At 43.1% G+C, this 19,827-nt stretch overlaps 1 protein-coding gene across 1 annotated transcript in view; it reads right to left on the reverse strand.

The window, feature by feature from the left end:
- Positions 1–19,280, reverse strand: part of NDP (norrin cystine knot growth factor NDP) — a 32,400-nt gene extending 13,120 nt beyond the window's left edge. The window contains exon 1 of the mRNA XM_063127549.1: positions 18,951–19,280. The gene's annotated coding sequence lies outside the window, so the exon portion shown is untranslated. The remainder of the gene's footprint in view (positions 1–18,950) is intronic.
- Positions 19,281–19,827: the final 547 nt, after the last annotated feature.

Raw genomic sequence — 19,827 nt, forward strand, 5'->3', positions numbered from 1 at the left:
GTCTAATAATAGGCCTGCAGTTCAAGAACTGGATTGCTGTGCAAACAAATGGTAGCCACACATAAGGCAGACGTTCTGCTCTCAGAGAGTTCATTCCCTCTAATCCCTGCATGACCTGTCCAACTGGCATAGTGTCTGCATGCATCCATACACACACACACACACACACACACTACTGGATACCTACAAGTCTATGGGCCTCTCTCCAGACACTCTTCATGAGCCAGGCCCTTACTTTTTCTAGTTGCCTTACTTAGCTTTGCTATGAAATCACTATGCAGCAGTAGGCAAAACAGCCTCTGCCCCCTCTGCATTAGTGGGGGAGGGGGGCAACAACAGGGTTGTTGTGAGGAATTCAGCAAGATAAAGCACCCTGAACATGCTGAAGCACTTATAAGTTTTATCAGTGGGGGTATACACACAAACTCACTTCCCTTGAACAGAAACACCTTCGACACAACTTTCAATACAATGCAATAAAAACCATGTGCTAGCACCACAAATGAAGTATTGTTCATTTGTAACCCCGTAAGGGAAAAGTAGGAGCATGCCTACCACCCACCCTGACAACTGCACCTTCAGGGTATGGGCATGAGGGGCTCTCTGTGGACAGTGGACACAGGTCTCCTTCATGAGATTGATCATGTAGAAGAGACATACAGTATGTGCATACAGCTGTAGGTGGGGTGGGGGTAGCCTGTGGGTACATCAGCTTCTGGGGCATTGCCATCAAACATGATCCAGGTTTCCCCTCCTGCGTCCACTGAAAATGGGAGGTGGTTCCATGTGACTGGAGGCAGAGCTATGGTTCCTCTCACATGTAAGGCAAGTGCGGTGGAGAGATTGAGCAACAGTGATGCCCCCTCCAATCGAGTGCATAATAATCTATATGAGTCATTTCCCTGCCCCAAAGCCCATGTGATTCTGGGTGGGGTCAAGAGCTGCTAGTAGTCACATGGGTGACAGGAGGACAGCTGAGGTCAAGCCCCGTCAACTAGGGAGATTCCCTGCACAGCTTTCCCAGAATCCAGGGCTGGAAAGCTTCCCGGAGCCAGGGCCATGCCAGCGATTGCAGAAATCCTTCCAACACATCTCTTTAAGCATGCAGATGGTCCCAGGTTCAATCCCCAGCTTCTCCAGGTTAGGTGAGGAAAGAATCCCACCTGAAACCCTTGAGAGCTGCCGCCAGTCAGTGTCGGCTATACTGGGCTAGATGGCCCAATCGTCTGACTCACTATAAGGCAGCTTCCTATGTTCCTATGTTTCTACGTTAAGACCAGAAGGGCTGCACAGCCATTCAGCCATAGCTGTGGTGCTTCCCCCAGCGTGTCCTTTGAGGGCTCCCAGGCTACTTATGTTGAGGTTACAGAGTTTTTTCTGGGCATGTCCCTAGAGGTTCCCTATTTCATAGAATTATAGAATCATAGAATAGCAGAGTTGGAAGGGGCCTACAAGGCCATTGAGTCCAACCCCCTGCTCAATGCAGGAATCCACCCAAAGCATCCCTGACAGATGGTTGTCCAGCTGCCTCTTGAAGGCCTCTAGTGTGGGAGAGCCCACAACCTCCCTAGGTAACTGATTCCATTGTCGTACTGCTCTAACAGTCAGGAAGTTTTTCCTGATGTCCAGCTGGAATCTGGCTTCCTTTAACTTGAGCCCGTTATTCCGTGTCCTGCACTCTGGGAGGATCGAGAAGAGATCCTGGCCCTCCTCTGTGTGACAACCTTTTAAGTATTTGAAGAGTGCTATCATGTCTCCCCTCAATCTTATCACCCACACATGTCAGGAATTTAAAAAAACAAGAACCATCCAATCATAGAGTTAGAGGGGACCTTGGAGATCATTGGGACCAAGCCCCTACTCAATGCAGCCTCTGCAATACAGGATGACAGATGGCTGTCTCACCTCTGCTTAAATACTTCAGAGAAGGCAAACCCACCAGCTCGTAAGGCAATCTGTTCCACTGTCAAACATCCCTCTCCGTTCAAAAGTTTCTCCGAATGTTTCGCTGAAATTTGCTTCAGTGCAACTTCCAACTATTGAGTCTAGACCAGAGGGGGTGGCAAAAAGCCCATAAATATTTGTTCTATATCAGGAGTGACAAATCTCAGGCCAGGGGGGCAAATCCAGCCTGCCTGGGTTCCCAATCTGGCCCTCTGTTGTTCCCCAGATGGCCACGCCCCCTGACTTTTGGCCCTGCCCCTTTCCCTTAAGATTCACCCACCCCTGAAATGCACTTCCTAAGAACTTTTCTGGAATGGAATTCAGCCCTCGGGCTGGAAGAGGTTCAACACCCCTGTTCTGTATGAAGATGCAACCTTAGAAGTGACCTTGCTTCATTATGCCCCCATGATATTTCTTCGGGAGGATGATTTTGGCAACTGACAGGAAAACAAAGTGAGGTCACTAACAGGTCCCTGTGCAAGGAATGACCTGGCTGGTGCCATTAGTCACAGCATTCCATTCAGCTTTTCCTTCACATCCACAATTGTATCTCTGAAATGACACTTCCTTGCCTAGCAGTTAAACCACACATAAAATGCAGGAATGTGAGCAACGCCCATGTCAGAAACAATCCATCTGTGCCAAGATCGTTTTGTTAAGTGCTGCATGTGATTGGAAAGCTAGCTCCAAATTTATTTCTCTTCGACCACTGTGCCACGGGCCTTTCCAGTGTTATCTTTAGGGCACGAGAGATGAGCATCACTAGATGCATTTAGCTTCTGACATCATGGTGAGCTTTTCTGCTTTTGTTTTCGGGAGCTACCCCCTATTAAGTCAGACCAGGCAGCTCAGTACTGCCAAACCTAAATGACAGGTAATATTGAGCTAGGGGTGTTGAAAACATGTGCAATGGAATCAAATGAGTTTGGATTTTTATGAATCTAACCCATGGATTCCACAGCAGACCAACTTTTACCCTATCAGGTGGAGTCCATGGGCTCATCTACACCAAGCAGGATATTTCACTATGAAAGTGATATATAAAAGGCAGGAGCCACACTACTGCTTTATAGCGGTATTGAAGTGCACTGACAACTGTTGGGGTCCATTGACACATACCATATGCCGCTTTCATACCTCTTTCATAGTGGTCTAACCTGTTTGGTGTAGATGTGTCAATGGGCCCCAACAGTTGTCAGTGCACTTCATTACCACTATAAAGCAGTAGTGTAGCTCTTGCCTTTTATATACCGCTTGCATAGTGGAATATCCTGCTTGGTGTAGATGAGCCCCATGGACCATTTCCCCAACTTTCAGGAATTTTGTACAAATTTTGTCAGAAAAATACGCCAAAAAAAAAAAAAAAAATCCAGACAAAAATGGTCATTTCCCCCAATAGGTTAAAGTGTGAAAATGCAAATTTGTGCAAATTAGAAACTGGAAAAAAAATCTGATTCCCTCAATGGGCAGATGACAGAATGAAAGGCAAAACACTGATGGAATGGATTCTGCACAATCCCTACATCCCTACTTTGAACCCAGCTCCACTAAGTTTCCGGCAGAGATCTTCCCCAGTCTTGCTCAATAAAAATTCTTATCCATAAAAGAATCAAATTGGAGCTTCTGGTGTGCAAAGCATTGTGTGCTGTCCTGATGAGCGCTGATCTATGGTCTCTTAGGAGCTACTCACATATTATGGGATCCATGCCCAGGCTGCGGGTTCGTTTTACGGTGGTCTCGCTGTGGAGTTATGACATTTATAGCAGTCCTCTAAACAGAATGAAGCTTAATCAGCACATTAAAAAGTGCTTAAATTGTTGTTACTAAACATCCCAAAACTAAAGAAACGCCTTCATCTGAAACACATGCATTATTTGGCTGTGTTGTACACCACTTGAAGCCAAAACAGACATTGCTTTAAATCTGTATCTAGCAGCTATGTCTTTTATTTATTATTTTATTTATTTACTTATTTATTTATTTATTTATTTATTTATTTATTTATTTATTTATTTTTACTGTAGTGTAGGCTGGAGTGGGCAATTTGGACCTGGGGTCCCATTCCAGATTGCGGGTGCTGCACCTACTCTAGAATAAAAATGAAGGGGGGAAGACATAACTGCTAGATATGGATTGAAAGTAATGTCTGTTTTGACCCCCAGTATGCCTGAAAGAGAACTTCAGCAAGGAAATAGGATGGGACTGAAAAACTGCTATAAAGAACTATAGAGGATGAAACTGAGTGTTTCTCTTCTGCTAATGTCGGTGTCACTATAGTTACATTGATATACTGTAAACCAGGGCTGCACAACCTACAGGCATTCATAGCCTTAACTCCTCCTCCCACAGATGCCCTAACTTCCACCTCCACTGCTGAATCCTGCCACTGCCACCACCAATTTCTTCCTCCTCCAGATCCTCACACAAAGGACTCTTTTCCAACCATTGCTAGCAGGGAGGAAAGAGCAATCTATCAGGAATGCTGTGTTGTGTGTAAGTGTATGATTTTGTGTGAGGGAGGGGGGACCCCCAAGGCAGTATCCCATGGCATCCTGGCAACCTAAAAGTGTTGTGCAACCTCACTGTAAAGGTTAGATCTTCCCTGCCTCGAAAATTTAAAATATGGCACAAATGTGTCCCTTGTGAGTAATAACGATTCCATGCAGTCTGTCAAGCACTTAATCAATGGAATATGTAGCATTGTGTCGAGGAAATGAGTGAATGGGCTATTTTATCTGTGCCCACCCTGTTTTGATGTAAGCCCCCTCTATTAGAAATTAAGTTCTATAGCAATTTGATCTAAACTGTAACTGAAAATATATTGAGTAACACTTGCTCAACCAACAAGAAGTGGTGACACATTAGTCAGAGTGTGAGCCTCCCGGCAAGGACAGGAAGAGTAGTAACCACAAAGGAACAGATGTTCCAGGATTGCAATGCCCATCTACGTATTGTTTTTCTAGTCTTAGAATTATTTGCACTCTGCACATGCATAAATGCCTTGTCTATCATTGGTTACTGTATTGCAAAACTGTATTATGATCAGTTTATTATATGAGGAAGTTCTGTTGTTGCTTCTGAGGATGTTACCCTACAAGTATGTTAGCTTTGCCTGCAACTAGTGGGCAGTCTTTCAGATCTTCTAGGGGTTGCCAACTTGCAGCGCTGCAGCACTGCTCGTAATAAACTTTTTCTAAAATGAGAGAAACCATGTCTTAGAGTTTTTGACCACCACTCAACGAATCCCAATTAGATGGAACCCTTTCCAGGGTTCCTCCACAATTGCATCAACCCAAGTTTTATTTATGCAGCATCAGCATTATTATGCATAATAATATTAGGTGATGATGATGATGATGATAGCTTCCTGGCCAAATGGGGCCTAGAACGTGGATGACCTGAGTTCCAGTTCAAAACTTTAACCACTAGACCATACTAAAAGGGACTAACCACTGTAAAAGGCAGGGTGTGCATTGGTACATCCCCCTTCCACTGGCATGTGCAGGAACAAAGGAAGGGCCCAGTAGACTTTGCCCTTTTGCTCCTGTGGTTTTTTCCCCCTCCCTCCTTCTCCGTGCTCTGTTGATGACTGGGCAGGCAATGATGTGAGTGTATTCAAAACCCTCATCGTACATGATTGTCCAACTTAAAAATGCCCGATGAAGTCATAAAGCAGCTGCGATTCACTCCGAGGGACAGAGGTGAAAATAGAGGACTGAAGCAGCATAAAAGATATTTCCAAACAAATTAGGAGGATCACTCCCAACCCTGACACAATTTTGTACGGATACCAAGTTCAGCATTGGGGGCTAGATCCTGAGTGATGTAAAGGAGCAGAGCATCACCGGTTTCAGTAGAACTAAATTGATTTACATCTGTTAAAGATCTGGCCCACAATTTACACATGCTAATCCAATATTGTATAAACAATGCTCTGAACAAGAGCAAGCATGGGTTTTGGTCAGGTTGTCCAAGAGTTAAGGGTGGGGCTGCTCATTTCTGGCCCTTCTGTCTTCTGTGCTGCCCTATCCTGGTTGCCAAGTCCTTCCACTATATAGACAGAATCCACCTGTAGTCGTTTTGTCAATGCTGCAATTTTGAAGAAAAGCTGAAAACATTAAGACTTCAATGTCATTTCCCTTGAAACCATTTTATTTGGTCCTAGTATATAATTTACTATCAATTTAGGCTCTTTTCCTCTAAGCAAGCAGCTTAAAATGGGCTTTATTCAAAACTACAATCAGGTAAAGACTATCATAGCTATTTAAAAATAACCATAAGCACTGTGACATTTATTTTATAGCTTCATTGCAGGAGAGAGAGAGAGAGAGAGAGAGAGAGAGAGAGAGAGAGAGAGACTTTAAAAGAGCCAAAAATCTTAGAGCAGCCTTTCCAAACTGGTGCCCTCCGGATGTGCTGGACTACAATTCCCATAAATCCTAGCTCATTCATTAACATCACTAGGTGAACTTGGGCCAGTTGCTAGCTCTCAGCCTGAACTAACTTGCAGCATTGTTGCGAGGATTAAAGAGAGTAGATTCATGTAAACCATTAAAAGCTAAGCAAAAACCATATAAAACCCCACTGCAGCTATTTTAAGGAGTAGTCTCTTCCTTAGGGGCTATTATGCCTGCAAATTTCATTCACTTCTGACAAAGAGAAAAATGTTGTAACTATTTTTTGCTTTCCATTGATAGTTAATTGGAGGCATTTCTGAATCTTAACCTGGGTTCAGTACCCTAGCCAATGCAGGCAACCTCCAAATTGGTCCATGTTTTCAAAAATGTAGAATCTGGATCCGAGTCTAATCTTGTGCACATCTTTAACATATATTTTAAAATTGTAGGATAGTCCCTTCATTATAGGATAAGTAACTGCACTGGAAAGAAACTGGTTGGAAGTAGATACAAGATAGGGTGTATCAAGAATGCTAATCATAGAATTGCACTGGGGATAAGACAGAATATTGTTCAGTTTGCATTTTAACAGTTTCACACTTTCCAACCAATACACAGACAAATTCAGTTATCCGTAGAAATTTGCATTTCTCCAATCAAAAAAATGTCTACAAAAAATACATATTTTAGAGAGAAGTGCACAGAACAAAATGCATATATTCATGAAAATAGCATTAGAATGATGTATTATATTGTGGACATTGCTTGCAACAATGTGTTTATTAGGCACAATTGCATATAAAATGCATAGATAAGAAGAAATGTGTATAGAAATGCATATGACTTTTCATGCAAATTTTAAATAAAAATGTTCAAAGTTCAAGACAAACCAAGCTTAAAACTAAAAAAAATCTTAAAGTTGGGGTGAACCAAAAATGAGAAACTGTCCTTGACAGATTTATTCATCCCTAAATTGCACACAACAGCACCCTCCCACCCATGTTCCCCAGCAACTGGTGTGTATAGCCTTACTGCCTCTGCTACACAAAAGTAAGACTTCGGCATTTCAACATCATGTCCAGTTCTCCCCTCTTCCCATTTTGCTCCCCATTTTTTTTATATTGTATTTTGTATTTGGGTTTTTAGATTATTGGTTGTTTTATCATGTTCCTCATGGTTTTAATTTTTGTGAACCACCCAGAGAGCTTCGGCTATTGGGCTGTATAAAAATGTAATAAATAAATAAATAAATTGACAACCAGCCTGCAGAAGAATTCTGTAGAATTTGGCAGTGAGCTTGCTCACTACTTTGTGGGGTGGCCAATTACACATTCCCCCCCCCCAAAAAAAGAGGGAATGCATCACCAAAAAAGAAGACAGAAGAAGACATTAATTTCATTAATATTTGCATATGCAAATTAGATACAAATTTAAAAATAATAACTATAATTTAAATACAAATATAATACATCCCAGCATGGTTGAGAAAACAGACCAAATGACCTGTGAGCTTTTTCAACCTATTGTCTGGATGATAATGGTTGATGGGCCCCTGCTGCTCTTTGTCTTTAAACCAGACTTGGACTGGACAGTCCATGAAATAGAGGACACCTTTGTTTAGTAGGGCACCTGGCCACCCTACTACTTTGTGACATTTGAATTGGTCATAAGAGAAGGCAGAATAGGCTTGGAATGTATTCCAAGGAAACCCCTGCTGGACAAAAGGGTGGCTATAGAGTCTGGTGTGTTTGCTTTACACGAAGGCAAGATCTTCACTACTGCTTTGTAATGGTACTGAAGTCCACTGACAACTGTTGGGGCTCATGACAAATGCCATATACCGTTTTCCAACCACTTTCAAAGTGTTATATCCTGCTTATTGTAGATATGGCCATAATCTCAACATGCTCCCAGGAATCTTTGAATAAGCTTCCAGGTGGCCTATACAGAATAAGTATAACTTCAATCAGAACATAGACACCAGTAGAGTTGTTCCCCATCTCAGTCCAGAGGGAGAGGTAGGTAAAAAATATAATAATAATAATAATAATAATAATAATAATAATAATAATAATAATAATAGCAGCAGCTTTGGGGTAGTGCCAATGGCAAGTGCTAATTTTAATGGAGAGGGTTCAGCAATGATAAAACCAACTCCCAGCTTCTATGAAATGATGTGTACATTTTTAAACAACTTAACAGTACTGAAATGGAGTAGAAGAACCAATCCATACAAAACTTCTTGGAAGTGATCATAGTAGACACATTGCAAGTTGTTCTGTGCAGACTGAAATCAAGGAACTGGAGAGAAAGAAAAGAATCCCAGTTTGAGCCCCTTCCCCACTTTGTGTGAATCGTAACTATTTAAGTTGCAACCATAAATGGACCAAAATGGGTGACTATATGAAAAAGTGGACAGGGCTCCTGTATCTTTAACGGCTGTATAGAAAAGGGAATTTCAGCAGGTGTCATTTGTATGCATGCAGCACCTGGTGAAATTCCCTCTTCATCACAACATTTAAAGCTGCAGGAGCCCTTTTGTATCTGGTCATTCTAGTATAGCTCCTGCAGCTTTAACTGTTGTGATGAAGAGGGGATTTCACTAGGTGCTGCATGCGTACAAATGACACCTGCTGAAATTCCCTTTTCTGTACAACTGTTAGAGATACAGAAGCCCTGTCCTCCTTTTCATATAGTCACCCTAAAAACACACGGTCTGTGGAGAAAAGAGACCAGGAGTCTTCAACTGGTGGGTCGTGACCCAAAAGTGGGTTGCAAGATCACTCCAGACAGGTCATGGCAAAGCTGTTGCCGCTATGTTGGCCATGGAGAAAATGGTGAAAATGGGTCCCATGCTGCTGCAGGTTGGGAGTGCAAGGTGGGTCTCAGGCCTGGCCCAGTTGAAGAGCACTGCCCTAGACAATGAGCAAGGTCGGGAGGAAGGGACTCAAGCCTTGCTTATGTTTTTTTTCTTTTCCTTATTTTGTAATATTTCCTTTTACAAAGTTCTGGGCTGGATCTACACCTTGTGTCAAATCATTACAAATGTGGAATAAAAAGCAGGAAATAACACTATGATGGAATGTGGATTCTGCCCCAACAGTTATCAGTGCACTTCAATACCCCTATAAAGCAGTAGTGTAGATCTAGCCCTGGTCTGATTTGTTTTTAAACTTGCAGGTAGTGTTGGCCATTGATTTATTATCACAAGAGAAACTCCCCTCCCCTCTCCGCTTAAGGGCATAATCTGGAAATTTTATTGAAGGATGAAAATAACACAATTAATGAAGTAAAACAACACCTTAATTTCATTGCACTGTGTAGCCTATTTGGAGTTCAATTCTTTCATTGCAAACTGATTCAGTCAAATGCACAATTTCCTTAAAGGACCGTCTGAACGAAAACTGACAAAAGACCTGCATATACCAATTCATTTCTTTTAACAAGGAGAACGGCATCCTCTGAGCTCCCATTCAGCCTGAGTCTCAGTGCTATGGCAGTGATGTGCGTGTCACTGTCATGGTATGCTTAACCTTTGCCAAACCAGACTCTGAGTATTAACTCCAATCCTAAACTTGCATGTCCTAAAGGGCAACATAACCCTTTTCTCCCTTGACATCGCCACGCCAAAGTGGATTACAGCTCGGTTATAATAAGCATGAAAACCTTATCAGCAGCAGGCTCTCTAACAGTGATGGATTTATTTATTTATTTATTTATTTGGATCCCTAAAATAATATTGATATAGTGGAATTCCTGTTGGCTCAGAGCCCTCTTGGTATCAGCTGGCTCTGGAGCATTTGATGGACAAATGGTGAGAACATTCAGAAGAAAGAAAGAAAGGAAGAAAGAATTGTCTGCCATTTAGAAAGCTCATTCAGATGAGCTCCACAATGAAATTCCAGCAAAACACAACGAGAGCCGGTGTGGCTTGGAAGTGGTAGTGCCAGTGTTACCCGAATTCTATTCTGAATTAGATTATGTGAGAAAAAAAGAGAGAGGGAGAATATATAGACAACCAGCTGCTCAAAGGCTTACTACAACCTTGCTTTTATTGTTCTGCTAAGTTAGAGGTGGGGCATCAGAGGGATTCCATGCATACCGTTACTGAGAAATTTTAATATGTTCCACACTGACACATATAAAAAGGAAATAACAGCTGATCATAAGTCAGACCAGGCGACAGCATCGCTCGCTCTCTCCCCCCCATTGAGTGCCCTCGGTACACTGCACCTCCTTGTCTGGAGGGAATCAGACAAAACAGCTCATAGATTCACAACTATCTTTTGTTATGGAAGTTGACGTGTACAACAGAAATCCCATAGCCAGCCAGCCACAAATAAATCTGAAATAATGCGTCACTGCCTTACGGTTCAATATGTTCTATATTTTAGATTATGTTATTTTTGCGTATACTGTCTCTTGTACATTTTTATGGTTTTTAATTTAATATTTTGTAAACCGCCCAGAGAGTTTCAGCTATGGGGCTATATAGAAATATAATAATAAAAATCATAGAATAGTAGAGTTGGAAGGGGCCTACAAGCCTACCAAGTCCAACCCCCTGCTCAATGCAGGAATAATAATTCGATCCAAAGGGAGAGGCGGGTAAGAAATAAATAAAATTATTATTATTATTATTATTATTATTATTATTATTATTATTATTATTATTATTATTTCTTTAAACCGGAGTTGGGCCGGACAGCTCTTCAAACAGAGCACATGTAGGAAATCTGTGGCCTGCAATTCACATGCAGTTCTCTGTGGCACTTCATGTGGCTGATTGAAAATCAGCAGTAGGAGACACTTTTGCTATGCAGTGGCCATGTGGAACTCACTGCCACAAGATTTTTCTGAAACCAACAGCTGAGTAGGATTTGAAAAATGGTGAGTTGCAGTATGGATAATATAAACGTCAAGTAGCACAAAGAGGTTTTGAAGCATCGTAACATTTACTAGCCATCCTCTTGTGCTTCAGGAGGAAAGGCAGATTTTAATGTGAAGTAACTAAAGAAGCATTTTGTTTATGGTGAGACTTTTTTACTTCATTAGTCGTGCTGCATCACTTGTTTCTTGGTAAGCCCTGCCCCACCGGATGGGGACCAGAAAAGTTAACCAGCCCACATTCTGCTCAGGAAAATGAATCCTATCAGATTATAAGAGCAACCCTTCTGGTTCAGCATCTTGTTCCCAACATGGGCCAACTAAATTAGTGCTGTGCCGAAAATTTCTCCCACATACTATTCAACCATTCTCATTCAATTTAACAGATTTTTGGCCCAGGACTAGCTCCATATGTACCCTAGAGCGCTACATGACACTGTCCTCCTCACACCCACCACAGGCTTGCAGGGAAGGAGTGGTATTATCAGCATCTGCATTAGAGACAAGATACATCCACAATCACCTCTCAGAAATGTAACATTTAGAAGACCCTGAAGAAGATGACGAAGATAAGCCGAAATTTCTCATAAGATATTTTTCTCAGAAAAGGCTGGATTTTTTTCCCTTTTCTTACCACCACCCCTAGAAAGAAAAGGCCACTTGGAGTATTTTCTCCCAATTTTCTTCTCCTTTTTTTTTTTTCCGGTGGTAGCTACATTTCCTCCCTGCCCCCCATGCCCTGGATTAATGCTAAGTAGGGGGTATTGCGGCAGATGCAAAATGAGGGCCAGGCTGCTGATACAGTTGATGATGATGCTACTTGCAGTGACAATGCAAAAAAGAAAAAAGAAAGGGAGGGAGGAACTGAGCTACAACCCTTGCTGATGGTGCGCCCTATATTTGAGAAATTGTTGGAGAACTCCTTCTGCCGCCAGAGAAATTCTGTGAAATTTCTCTGCTCACCAATTAAGTGGAGAGTTTTGAGAGGCCCTATTGCATACAGCTCTAAGCTTGATGCTTCTGGGACACCCTGAAGCAAGGCACAAAGGCAGCCGCTGCCCATTTGCAACACTCTCCTGCCTCAGGCCATAGCAGCAGAAGTTCCATTTAGCCGTAACCTTAAGATGTACCAAAAAAAATCTAGGGGGGGGGACACGCAAAAGGACAGAGAAGCCCTGCCCCCACCCCAAGCTGTTCAATGAGGACTGAGTATGTTTGGTAGGTGCAAAATGCTGGCTGGTTGTTGGATGGCAGGACATAAAACCATCTGGGAAGGGGGATGAAATGGAGTATCTGGGGAAAGGGCATATCTAGCAGGATCTACACTACTGCTTTAAAGCACTTTATAACAGTTATAAAGCGCTTTAACTGCTTTAAAGCGCTATAAAACTGTTTTAAAGCGCTTTAAAGCAGTAGTGTAGATCCAGCCGTACCTGGCTGGCTGGAACCCTGAAAAAGAGACACTTTGCACTTGAAGATTTTTTCTGTTCCCTCTTAAAAGCCATCTAAGTTGGTGGCCATCACCACATCTCATTGCAGTGAATTCTGTAAGTTAAACAATGTGATGTCCGTCTCCCTGGAAGAGTGAAAAACTGCAGTGGTAGCTCTGTTCTGTTATATATCGTTCACTGTCAGGAAGTAGGAAGGGTTTCACCTTGTGCAGGATGGACATTACCCCCCCTTCCCACCCACCCCTGCTTTAAACAGGGGCAGGAGAGGGAGAAATTCAATAGGGAAAAGGTCTCCTGCTGCTGCATCTCCAGACTAAGTAAAGCTTTTCCTGCCATAAAAAAAAGTGATAAACCCAACCTCATGTGTATGACTCTCGTTAATAGAGCGGCCATTTATGCATTGCCAAAAATGAAGAAATGCATCCCTAAAAACAGGAGACCAAAGAAGGTACAATATTTGCACATCCCAATTTATATGTATGCATGCAAATTTAGAAATAATGACTAATATAAATAGAAACACTAATCTGCCCAGAGAACATTAGTTATGGTGGGCAGTTTAGAAATATAATAAATAAAAAATGCAATGGACCTCAGCCTATTGGGGAAGATGATGACCAGGTGAACTTTGTGCCTGCTGCTCAGTCTGCTCTCCAGGTGTCATCAGACTAGGGGGCTGTCTTCACGGTGCAGAGTTGGTGCCACTCCACTGCCAAACCCCGCACTATCGCTGGTGCATGCTGGCAGCAAGTTGTCCATATGAGAGAAAGCAGCATGGGCTTTCCGATGGCCATTAGTCTCACCGGGCCAGGCCCATCCCATCCCATGGCTTCTGGGGACCGATCGGAGGTCACTTTCCACCCAGGAACACCCCTGGAGTAGCTCCAAGTGAGGACAGACCAGCAGAAGAGCCAGGCTGACCACACTCTGGCTGGAAAAGTCGGGTTAAGTCCCTGACTTTTTTAGCCCTGCACCTTCAACTATTTTCCCTGGGGTGGCTTTGAATCTGCAGCTGCAGCATATAACCAACACAGTGTGGATTTGGAGCCAACCGAGGACAAAGTCGATGTCAAGACAGCCCCTAAGTGAGGGCCATGCCTGCTCACTCTGCTGTCCAGGGGCTAAGTGCTGATGGGCCACTTCGAGGGCCCTCCCTGCTCCTCCTCCCTCCCTAGGATTCTTTATCCTTAACCAGGATTTGGACTGGACAGCCCATCAAAGAGACATCTATCTTCAAGACTATTCCCTGTAAAGTACTCCCCACTTTGTAATTATTTTATAATGAAAAGCAGTTAAGGAGGAGGAGGAGGAGGAGGAGGAGAATTACAGCAGCAGCAGCAGCAACAACAACAACAACAGTCACCCTAATCAGAGAGGACTCTGTTTTGTGTTCAACTAGGGAAAGGAAATCTGGATTACCTGGAAGTGGGAAGTCTGTTTAGACTGAACTAGATCTCCTCCCCTCTGCCCTGCACCGCTTCCACAGCTTCTCGCACTTAGCCTGGAACAGAGGGAACTACCTTATACCATATCAGACTGTCCAACTAACCCATTATTGCCCATTCTGATTGGCAGCAACTTTTCACAGTTTCAGGCAGAGTTATTTCTCATCGCCTGCTGCCTGATCCTTTAAACAGGAGAAGCTGGGGATTGAAACTGGGACCTTCTGCCACATGCAAAGCATGGGCCCTATCCCTGAGCTAAGGTGGCTCCACCTTACTGTTTCACTGTACCTTTGGTCTGGTCTGCCCTTGTTGCTTCTCATGTGTGGAACTGTGGAATGTGCTTCTTAGCTCTGAGTATATTCTTCCCCTACGTTCACATTTTGCAGTGCATGAGGAGGACAAGTCAAGCTTCAGAAAGGGAAGTGTGGTTGCTCTGTCGCACATTTCCTCAGGGAGTCTTTTTCTTTTCTGGTATCTTCACATACATGGGCATAAAAGGAAGGCCTTAACTCCCATCTTTTCTGAGGGATGTTGAAGGAATCTTCTCTCACCCACCCACTCTCACTGGCCACCACCACAAATAACAGCTGCAACATCCCATTCAGCTGGGGAACTGCATATTTACTACTGTACTCAATGATTCTTGCATCTGTAGAACCAGCAACAGCTACAGGCATAGGGCCAGCCCTACCACTAGGCAAAGTGAAGCAGGTGCCTCAGGTGGCAAATGCTGGGAGGCAGCAGCAAGTGTTGGAGAGAGCTGTGGGCCATGTGGCCTGCCCTGCACCTGCTAAGATACACTGTTGCCTTTGGGTGTGGTGGAAGATGCTGTTCCATCATCAGTGTTGTCATTAAATTAAGTGTCATTTAATGCCCATGTTTTGGATAGAAAGGCAGGGTATAAATCAAATAAATAAATAAGCAAATGCCAGTCTTATTTATAAAAACAGGAGGGTCTGCTAGGCTTCAGCTCAGGCTACAAAATATTTGGGCCAGCCTTGTATTGGCAGCATTAACATGATGACTGCTCAAGGTTCCTTCTCAGGCACAGCGCACGAGGAAAGAGGGCAAACATTACCCCTCTAAGCCTCTGCTCAGCAGCCCGTGTCTGCAGCCCAGTTTGTAGAATATGAAAATGAGGAAAGCCATCTTAAGGACCAAGATGTACAACCTTTGGAGGAAGCTCTCCACCCAGCAGAGACATGGCTCAGAGGAGCTGTGGGGAGGGGTGGTGGTGCAAGTGCTTCTTCCCATGGATACCTCACTGTCTTTGCTTTCAGTGGCAGGGCCAGAGCTCTCTCAGTGACAAAGCAGCCAACAAGATGGGTCTCATCGAGCACATCAGTGCTTGTGTGTCTTGTGTAGAGGCAAGCAGCTGTCCCCGCCCTGACAATGTGCAAATTGCCTCATATTAGTGGCAGTCAACTTGGATAGCTTTGCATTAGCACTCTGACATGGTGGCTATGATGACACCTGAAATCAGAACAGCCTCTGACCTTCCACCTTTGAAGCACAATCATGAGTGTTTTGTGCCATGTAGAATTCAACCGTCTCTGCACCAGGACATTAGTGCTAAGGGGAATTGTTTGACTAGGTCGATTAAGGAAATCTATTTGTTTTGTATCATATATTCCACTTCTGCCATTTATGGGGATAGGAAAGGCTCTTTGCAGGGAACTGAACACCCCACCCCGAAACCAAAAATCTGCTTAGTCCTACTCTGTTTTCTAAGATTTCAGCTTATGTTACCCACACACTTGCATGCTTATCTTTGCAACAATAAGACAAGAAACATGAAAGAAAGAAAGAAAGAAAGAAAGAAAGAAAGAAAGAAAGGAAGGAAGGAAGGAAGGAAGGAAGGAAGGAAGGAAGGAAGGAAGGAAGGAAGGAAGGATCCTCAGAATGCTGAATTTTGCACCCATATTACTAAATTCTGTGCTTACCTGCAAAGACTGCAGGATTTACACTGACCTGCTTTTAAGCCTTTCTTTTGAGTTAGAAACATTCTCAACAGTACGGGGGATACTCTGGTGTTTTCTCCATGAATTGTTCACCAAAAATGATTCACTGAATGGCACCTAATCTAGCTTGAGAGAAATTTGGTCCCCAACCATCCCACCTTAAGGATTCCTTTTTGAAATCCTACATAGCTTGTGCAGCAGAGGCAACTGGGTTCATAGACAGACATCATGCTGCATGTATGCATCTGTCTGCTTTGGATGGTGGAACAGCCAGTTTCAGGCATGGTGAATCCAGATGAAAGCTGGGAGGAAGGCTGCCGGAAGGGAGAGGTGTGACTGCCAGCAAATGTCTGTAGGTTAATTGTGGAGAACCCCCTGCAGCCTTTGAAGCCTCACCGGTAGGATATTTTTTGTCCTATGTGAAGCTTTATTCACTCTCCTGCTCTGTTTCAAGCTATTGGTTTAGGTCCGTTTATTTGTACTGTTTTATTTAAATTTGTATGGATTGGTGGATATCTCTTTATTATGTATTTTTACCTCTTAGCACTAGGGTTATTTGTAATTGCTACTTTTTTTAAAAAAAGTTGATATCATCATAGGAATTATAGTAGCAGCCTTCTGCCAGTTGATACATTGTGAGCCACTTGTGGAAAAGTGTCACAAAATAAATGGCTTGGGAGCAGGAGGAAGAGAAAGATGAACTTGAGAAAGATATTGTGAGAGTTAAGCTCCGTATAGGCGTCCGATACACAAGGGCCATAACTCAGTGGTAGAGCACTTGCATTGCATGTAGAAGGTCTGAGGTTCAATCCCTGGTATCTCTAGGTAGGGCAAGGAAAGAAGCCTGGCAAACTCCAGGGAGCTTCCACTAGTCATTGAAGAGATAGATGGACCAATGGTCTGATTCAGTGTAAGGCAATTTCCTAGAGGGGACAGGGGATCTCTCTCCAGTACTAACTCTTTGCCTCTCTTCCCTCTAGCTCCTTACAACTGGGGCCGAGTGGGTCTGATGCAGTTCTCCTCTCCTATATCAAAATAAGTGTATCATCGTAGGAATAAAGCTAGCAACCTTCTCCCAATTAGAGTACCAGTGAGGGGAGGTTTGGGTGGCATGGGTTGTAGCCAAAGCTGCAGAACATGAAAGCCAAAATGTTATTTTGTATACATCCATTTTGGTGAGAACACTCGTCAAAAGTGGACCAATGGCATTCAGCAGTGTTCTGGAGCAAAGAAATGCAGAGGAGAGATCTTGTGAAAATGAGATCACACCATAGCACTGCACAGATTATTATTACTGCATTTTGCAATGCACTTGGGTTGCTTGCTTGCTTCCATTTGGTCTCAATTGCAAATTTAGAGCATCTTTTCTATCGCTGCTTTAGAGTAAATGTGCTGTCCCTTTTGTCTCTTTGCCTTGCTGGGGCTCATGCACTTCCACGGCAAACATCACATGCTTCGTAAAGAGGTAGGGGAATGTTGTCTTTAAATTAATCTCTCATCACTTACAGTAAACTGACTCTACTTATGCCTACTTCCTTCAGAAAAAAAATTAAGCCTAAGGAGTTCACTCATTTTCCAAAGCCAGATTGTTTTTCAGGCTAGCTGGCAGGACACTCTTCTCTCTAAAACGCAGCCTTTAAAAAAACCCAACACTTTCATGCCCATGTTCTTAAGATGCAGTTAGGCTCCTGGTTTTTAAATCTTCACCTTTTGCTCAGTATCTGGTGGTGCTATATGTCTTTGAGAAAGTTTTTTTCCAGGGTGTGGGGAGATTTGCCTACTATCAATGTGGGTCTCTTGCCTCTCAGTCTTCAACATCCACATTACAATTATCCTTGTCTTACAACCTTATTACATTTCTGTCTCACGCAGTGATGCTGCTTTAAAAGGGGACATTTTATTTTCCCCCATCCCCCCAGAAATAATGATAACAAGGTAGCAGAAACCTCTTTGAACAGCCAGTCCTGGAGGCCAGGCACGTTATTTCTGAACGCTGTGCCCTGCCTGAGCATCCCCCGGTTTGATCTGCCGAACAGGCATCCACATTGCATTATTGGTTGCGCCGAAGGGGTAAGCCGGCTGCTCAATATATCTCCTCTGTTCTGCAGCCAAGACAAACACGGTGGATTTCCTCACCATTTTTAACCAATCAAATGCACATATTAAATCCATCTTAATCCATAACCATTGCTGTGCACTCTATGGCAAAACTTCCCAGGAGTTTGGATAAAGACTAAAGTAAAAGAAGAAAAGAAGAAAACACACACACACCACAAAACCGAAAAGTACTCCCTGCAAAAGATGACACACAAGGCTAGAAATAAATATTGCCTATTGTTTTGAGTTATTCTAAGCGCTCTAGTAGATGGCTGGCAGGGGATTAGCATACATAAATTGTAATAAAAGTAAACAGCTCCATTTTAAACCAGGGGCTTTTGCCTGGGTTCACAGAGTCCCATTGCAATGGGACAAAGACAGTGCTGAAGGTACCCTAGCCCCCTTTTGAACTCACACAACACCCCCTCTTCTTGCTCAGTCTTGTACAATCAAGGGTCAGTGCAAAGCCACAAAGAGAAACCCGACACAGAAGGCACAAATTTAATGCAACTATTTTATATCCAGAAGCACTGTTGGTTTCCCATTGACTCCACACTGGCATCCTCAGGAGATACACAATGAAAGGCATATTACAGGCAATAAAAAGATGTAGGCAGCGAATCCCGAGGTAATCTTTAAATCTAGATTCATTAACAATAGCACAAGATGTATAAAGAATATGGGGCTGTCAACGGACAAATTGTTCACATGAAGTACATGAAACATTTGGTGTTCTGTACAAAGGCTCTTTGCTACAGGCTTGCTTACCTTAGCAAAATGTGCTGCTCCTTCCTCCTTTTGGACTCCTAAAACTGAAGAGCTAAAAAGAGGTCTTGTTACTTCCAAATGCTTTTGTTCTTCTGTCCCTCTGTCACATGGCTTGCCTTTTATATTTGCAACACACAAAAGTTAGGGCTGTTGTTTAAGCAAGAGAGAGGGGGGGAGAGAGAGAGAGGGAGAGAGAGAGAGAGGGAGAATGTCAAATGGAAAAGTGCCATTGCAGTCATATATCAATCAGGCGAGCGGCAGCAGCAGTTCACAAGCAAATGGGAATTCCACAGAAATGCAAAGCTCTTGTTATCTGAGAAATCACTAAACACCCCCAGTCAAGCTCCCTTCTGCAGGGACGTCTCATTGGAGAGCTGAAAAACTGGATGCAAATACAATGAAATTTAGGATGTCTCATGTGATGGCATGAAAGGCTGCAACGCTCAGGTCCAAATGTAACCCTGTCCTAAATAAATGGATCGCTGTCCAGATAACTTGACCAGAGACAAGCTCATTCAAGCTCAGCTAACTGTTTGCAATCTCCAGATGAAAAGAGGGGGCGGGTGAAATGTTTCCGGGAAATATCTCTATCTTACACATAGTGCTGCTTCTTTCACATATGCATTATTCACATTTATGTGACTGGGTGATTTATGCTAGATTTGTGACTGGGATCGTAAAGGTGAGGTGCGCTGACTTATTGCAATAGGTCAGACAGGACGTATTGTATTGGCCCATCATCAAACTTGAATGAATAGAAATGCCTTGCAACTTTGCAAAATGCTTCTCTGTGCTCATTTGGATCTCTGCTTTATTAATGACCGGAGAGAGTAAGGTTAATTCATCAAGAGTTAATGCACACTTGCAAACATTTGTT

Source organism: Elgaria multicarinata, chromosome 5, assembly GCF_023053635.1.
Source record: "Elgaria multicarinata webbii isolate HBS135686 ecotype San Diego chromosome 5, rElgMul1.1.pri, whole genome shotgun sequence".
Classification (NCBI taxonomy): domain Eukaryota; kingdom Metazoa; phylum Chordata; class Lepidosauria; order Squamata; family Anguidae; genus Elgaria; species Elgaria multicarinata.